Below are 5,760 nucleotides of genomic sequence, written 5' to 3'. Positions count from 1 at the left end.
GGAACTGGTTTAGTCTGGTTCCAGCTACATCGTATTACGTTCACGAAATTTAGATGCGCATTTGTTCGCGGGAAATTCAAATCGAAAATCAACGACGGGATATCCCGTTTTGTAGTCTGAAGGGAAAAAAAAATACGACGGGATTTCCCGTTGTGTAGTCGGAAAGGGTTAATGGAAACTCTTGCATATACAATTTCTATCTCTGTTACACTGGCATCTGTGCTGCCGTCAGACATAACAGAGACGAATTTGGCCTCCTGAAGAATTTCTCTCGCATTGTTCAGTTGAACCTTGGCGATGTAGTCTGAGAATTCCTTGGCATGTTTATCGTTCAAGCACGTGTTACCAACATCAAGTCCTTTAACTTTGTCCAATCTGGTCAGCCATTCAAAGTCAGAGAAGGGACTACCGGCTAGGCACAAGGCATGGGCATTGCGAAACAAAAGGAGAAGTTTGTCAGTGACCGCTTTATTCAACGAATGTAACGATTTGATTGCTGCCGTTTCCTCACCGACAGCCGTCTTGGTCCGCCCGGCCATGATGTCTCTACTTTTCACGTGCTTTGCTTTTTTCATGCAATTTAACTGTTTCTAGTTTTCCTGTGGTCCACCTAAACGTATCGGTAGCACCAGGTTGATCTGCATGAATGTCAAGGCACCACTTACAACCCATGCCGGCATATGCATCATGGTCAGCCACAGACGACCGGTTTTCCAGCTGTCCTGGAGCTTTTGTATTCCCCTATTTTGTTGGTTAAACACATATTGTATGGTTGATAAAACATATTTTAAAAATCTTGTTTTACAACAGTATAACTACAGACATATGTAAAAATTATGTGCACATCCTGACAACAACTGTTACATGAGATTGCGCAGTCTTGCTAGTTTACATGGGTAAAATAGCTGTACGTCTGGAAAAGGTAGATACATTACAACAAAGCAAAAACCATTTGAAAAGTCAGTGGTCAACGGAAGACGTTTTGTTGATAATAGGTGACTGACGGAAAGTGGAAAAATGAATTTCGTCTTCTGAGTCCGAATTATTAGATGCTCAATCTCATGTGCCGGCATTGTAGACACTGCATAGCCATAACAAGATCAAAGTCGAGCGCTTTACAAATCAATGTGGCGGTACTGTGCCAAAATTCATGATTGTGTTTAGTTACATCTTATCGGTATAGATGGCAGCACCTCGCAGTGTTCTAGTTTTGCACGCGTTCCTAATATTCTGAAAAAGGAGGCAGCGTGGTTGTGGGAATGGCACCAGCTTTGTAATTCTTGTCCGAAGGTAAATATTTTTTGAATTTCATCCATTTAAGCTCTGTTAAACATTGTCAAAGATTGGGGAAACAGTGTAGTAGATTCTCTAGATGACTTTGAACTGTGGTTGAATGGTACAGATTTAATTGTCATTGAGTAATTGTGTCCCAAGCTTGTCGACCTTTATTCTTTGTACATGAGATATGAGTATACGTTGATGGCAGATTCTCATCTTCGCTGGACAGTTTGGTCATTGATTTTAATATCAGTGCCAGTGTGTTACTTTTAATGAAACGGGAATTCTGTGGATCATTAGCAGCCTTAAGCTGTTGGATTTTGCTCTTTATCGGTATAATTATCTGTCCATGAAAAATTGGAAAGTCAGCCACGAGTTTGATGTTAAATTCCCCGATTGCCAATTGGTGGCGGAGCAATCATTTGAAGTTTTGCTAAGTGTAAACAAACTACTTACTGCTGTAGTATTGTCAGTAATTTTCCTTAAATTTATCTCTACTTGCTAAACTAGTGGTGTATGTTACCGAGCTATGGTAATTCTACAACTCCGTTTATTTTTCTTGTAGGTGCTAGCCGCTTTATGGTATGAAATAAATATGTTATAAACATATTTATGAAAATAAATATAACCATATATATGTAATTGATGTTCTCTGGTCTGGTTACATTAATGGTGGCAGCGGTGGGATGTATTGTAATGTACAAGCTATGGTATAAGCGTATTCCGGGATGACTCTGGTGTTTCCATCGTCTAACACAGTTAATGCCCATTCACCATCTATGTTCTCCCCGCATAGGTCTCTTAGTGCAAGGAGGTTGATTCCGTAGAGAATCACAGTTTGAAAACACAATGAGACGTCCTTAGTAGACCTAGAATACTAGATCGCAGTATTCGTCACTATTTCACAATGGGAGGAAAAGTTGATCAGAGAGTTGATCATGGAGCCACCCGCTCTGCTCACCTGGTTCAACCTGTGCGCCAAGCTTCCTCCCGTTACATGGTCGGCCGCAGCCTCTAGGTCGCTCTTTTTGATGGAAGTCTTCTCTGCAAGCAGAATGTCGAGCTGCTGCTGAGCACATCCACGGACCGATAGTTAGGATCTTTTTAAGGTTTAGTTCATGCTGTCAGTATCTAGTATTTCAATATTTGACTTCCGGGTCTTAACCTTCATGCGTGAGCTGGCATACGGGCTTTCCTTTCCCCTGCTTAGCGATTTGAAGCTCTCTTTATCTTCCATTGTCAGGATAGAAATTTGTCCATCTAGGTCCTCATTCCACCTAGATAAGCGAGCCTGATGATTTGGGCATGCCTGTGTAACTCCAACCATAGGCGCTCCCCACGTCTGCATTCTCAGTCTATCCGCTATCTTAACTATAGGGAGGTCGATAGGTCCCTCTAACACCTCTTCTAGGGTGCGCTCTGATTAATGGCTTGCTCGAGTCTCAACCCGTGCATAGATTGGCACCTCTGTGATCAGCATAGCAGGCTATGTGGTCACGGTGTACGGTTGAGAAAACTGACGTGCAGAACTCAGTTTTTTTTGCATTTTTTGGCAATTTGCAAAGTTCTTGGGCAATCTTATCTTGAAACCATGGAAATAATATAGGTAGATGTGATGCGGACCACTAATCTCTGCCGAGGCTCCAGCAGCAATTCTTTTCGTACCAGCAGAAAGAGAGCCAAGACCTGCTTGGCTGCTCACTGGAGCTGGTCCGATTGAGCAATCAGATTACCGCTATGGATGGATCATGGGAGGCCTCCAGAGACATCACTCTGAAGGGGAGGCTGGCAGAGGCAGTCCACGAGGAGGGCTTTCAACGGGAATTAAGGCGCCTCAACCTCGAGTCCCCAGCTCTGACCTATTTTGAGTTGCAGGACCGGGCGATACAGTGGCTGGGCACCAGCCGTGACAAGGGCCGTCACCGTGTCGCTATGGACCAGGAGGTTACCTCTGGGGCTGTCGACCCAGTGGTGGCTGCTATCAAGCAACAATGCAACCAGTTAGCTGAAGTATTAAAGGAGCAACAGCAGCAAACGTCTGTCATGATGGATATGCTGGACAACAGGCGAGTGGGAGTCAACCTGTCAACAGGGGCTCACGGCGCCAGTATGGGGCTGACAAGAGCCCCATGCTTTGTTGGAGTTGCCAGTCCCCGGGCCATATTCAAAGGAACTGCCCGGATAAGGGGAATGGGCCGGTGGGGCCACCTCAGGGAACTCAGGGTTGCAGGCAAAATTTGTCGGAAAAATAAAGTCGCCTGTTGCAGTGAGCTGTGCGGCAGGCTGTGAGCCCGTGGAAACGGACAGGGTAGGTCTGATTTTCAGTATGTAGGCTAAGATTTGTAAGCATTTTTTACCCTGGCGAACACATGCATTAAGTCATAGCAGGTTCGAACCCCTGGCAAGCGAGGATGTCGACACTGTGGAACAAAAATTAAATACTTAACAGCCAATACATTTGGTAGTGGTACATCTTCACGAGCCTCTTCTGGCTCAGGAACACCTTCAGGTTTCTGTTGTGAATCCGACACATCTATAGGTATGTGGCAAAAAATGAAAAGTTAATGGATTACAATAAAATTGGTTTAAAACAAGAAAGTTATTGTAGTTTTCGTTACGTCCAATCAGCATAATTTCCGGTCACTGGACTTAATACACGCCGGGCGTAGAATGGATCGGCTGCTCGCTGTCGCCGCCGCATCCAGCGCCGTCTGACCGGAGATAACCCTTGCTGCACTTCTTGTAATCGGGGGTATTGGCATGCCGCTCCGGCCATCTCCCGTCTTCACCCATCTTGAAAACACGCCCGAGGCGGTGGTCAGCCGCGAGGTGGTGTGAGAGGCGGTAGATCACCGCACTCTGGTCGACCACATGCCAGGTCGGCACCCCACACCGGACACCAGTGCCATGCCTCATTGAGCAGGGAGGTCACCGGTTCGCGACGACCCCCGAAACGGGCGCGGCGCAGGCCTGCCCCCTCCAGGACCTGCATCCTAGTGGGGGAGTTCCTCTGCACATGCGGCGGCGCTTCTCTCACCGGGGCACGGGGTGGAGTTGTGAGCCCTACTGCACTCGTGCCCGGGCGGTCAGCCTGCTTCGCCGCCGAGCCCTTCTGCGCTTTCCTGCTCCCTCCCCATCTACCGGGGCGGGCCCGGCTCCCTCCTGTCGGGGACCAGGGTGGGGTGGCTTCTGCTAGCCGTCCCGAACCCCTGGTGCAGGGCACTGCTCCATGATAGCAGCGTCGACCCTCGCTGCAGCAGACACCTCACCGTCACTAATGCCGGGTCTCGCAGGCCACCACCGCCTTGCCCCTTGCCGCCGCCGTCTCCTTGGTTGTCGGAGAGTCGCTCATCGATTCCGCCGGGGACGAAGCTCCGGCGGGGGTTGCACTCCTTGGAGGAGGCGTCTCGAGAACTGCTGCTGCTCTCGGGACGCCGCCTCGGCCCCGGCCCCTTTGGTCGCCGTCACTGCCGGGGGAGACAACAGCAGCTCGTCTGCGAAGAACATCTCCCACTCATCGCCGAGCTCCATTGCCTCCGGCTTCTCCTCGCCGAGCAGCTCCTGAGCCTGCTTCCCGGCCTCCGGCGCAGCTTCTCCCTTCGGCTGCATCTCCTTCGGGTCCGGGTGCTAGTACCCGGGACCCAACTGTTTCATCTGCTCACCAGATGAGTACTTCTTGGTTGCTCAAGCCTTTGGACCATAGATGAATGATATGATCTAGTGACACAATAAAAGAGAACATGAATGTCGACGTTGCACGATTCTGTACGGGCACCCACACACATGCACGCACGCACATATAATTGTTTTCGACACGTGCCATATTTAAAAAATATATATATGTGTGTAACGTTTGAGCCAGTCATGGCCTCAATGTGCGCCACAGGTTCAACCATAGATCCACACGCGGACGCGAGCAGTAACGGAGACCACAACACCAGGATTTGTATTCAAACCGGGAACGCCGGTGCTTTTATTAGCGTACCGACCGACAGGCCAGGCCGGTAGCAATAAATGCCACACAAACTTGGGCTGAATCATGAATGCACAGAAACAGTAAAAACAGTATATACAGTATCAAACAATATGGCCCGAGATCTCAGCGCAGGGACGGTCAAGCTGTCAGCAAGCACCAGGCAGAGGGTGAGTTGGGGAATGAAACGTGAACGTTCATCTTACCACTCGTTGATAAGCCTTGCGTTTTGTACCATGGAGCAGCTGGCGAGAGACGCCAGTGCACACCGTTACTGCGATGAGCAGCAGCTTATATACCCATAATGGTCACGTGGCTACCTCACGTGACCATCCCTGTAAGATCCAGGGATTCGGGTCACTTTAGCATCTCGGCAACACAGATCACGTGACGGAGGTGAATCCCTACCCGTTATACTTGAATTACCTTAGGACGCGGGTCACGTGACGGAGGTATCCCTACCCGTTATACTTGAATCACCTTAGGACGCGGGTCACGTGATCTCGGTA

This window comes from Priapulus caudatus, unplaced genomic scaffold (assembly GCF_000485595.1).
Source record: "Priapulus caudatus unplaced genomic scaffold, Priapulus_caudatus-5.0.1 Scaffold466, whole genome shotgun sequence".
Taxonomy (NCBI): domain Eukaryota; kingdom Metazoa; phylum Priapulida; class Priapulimorpha; order Priapulimorphida; family Priapulidae; genus Priapulus; species Priapulus caudatus.
The sequence above is the reverse complement of the archived record's forward strand: the minus strand, read 5'-3'. Positions refer to the sequence as shown.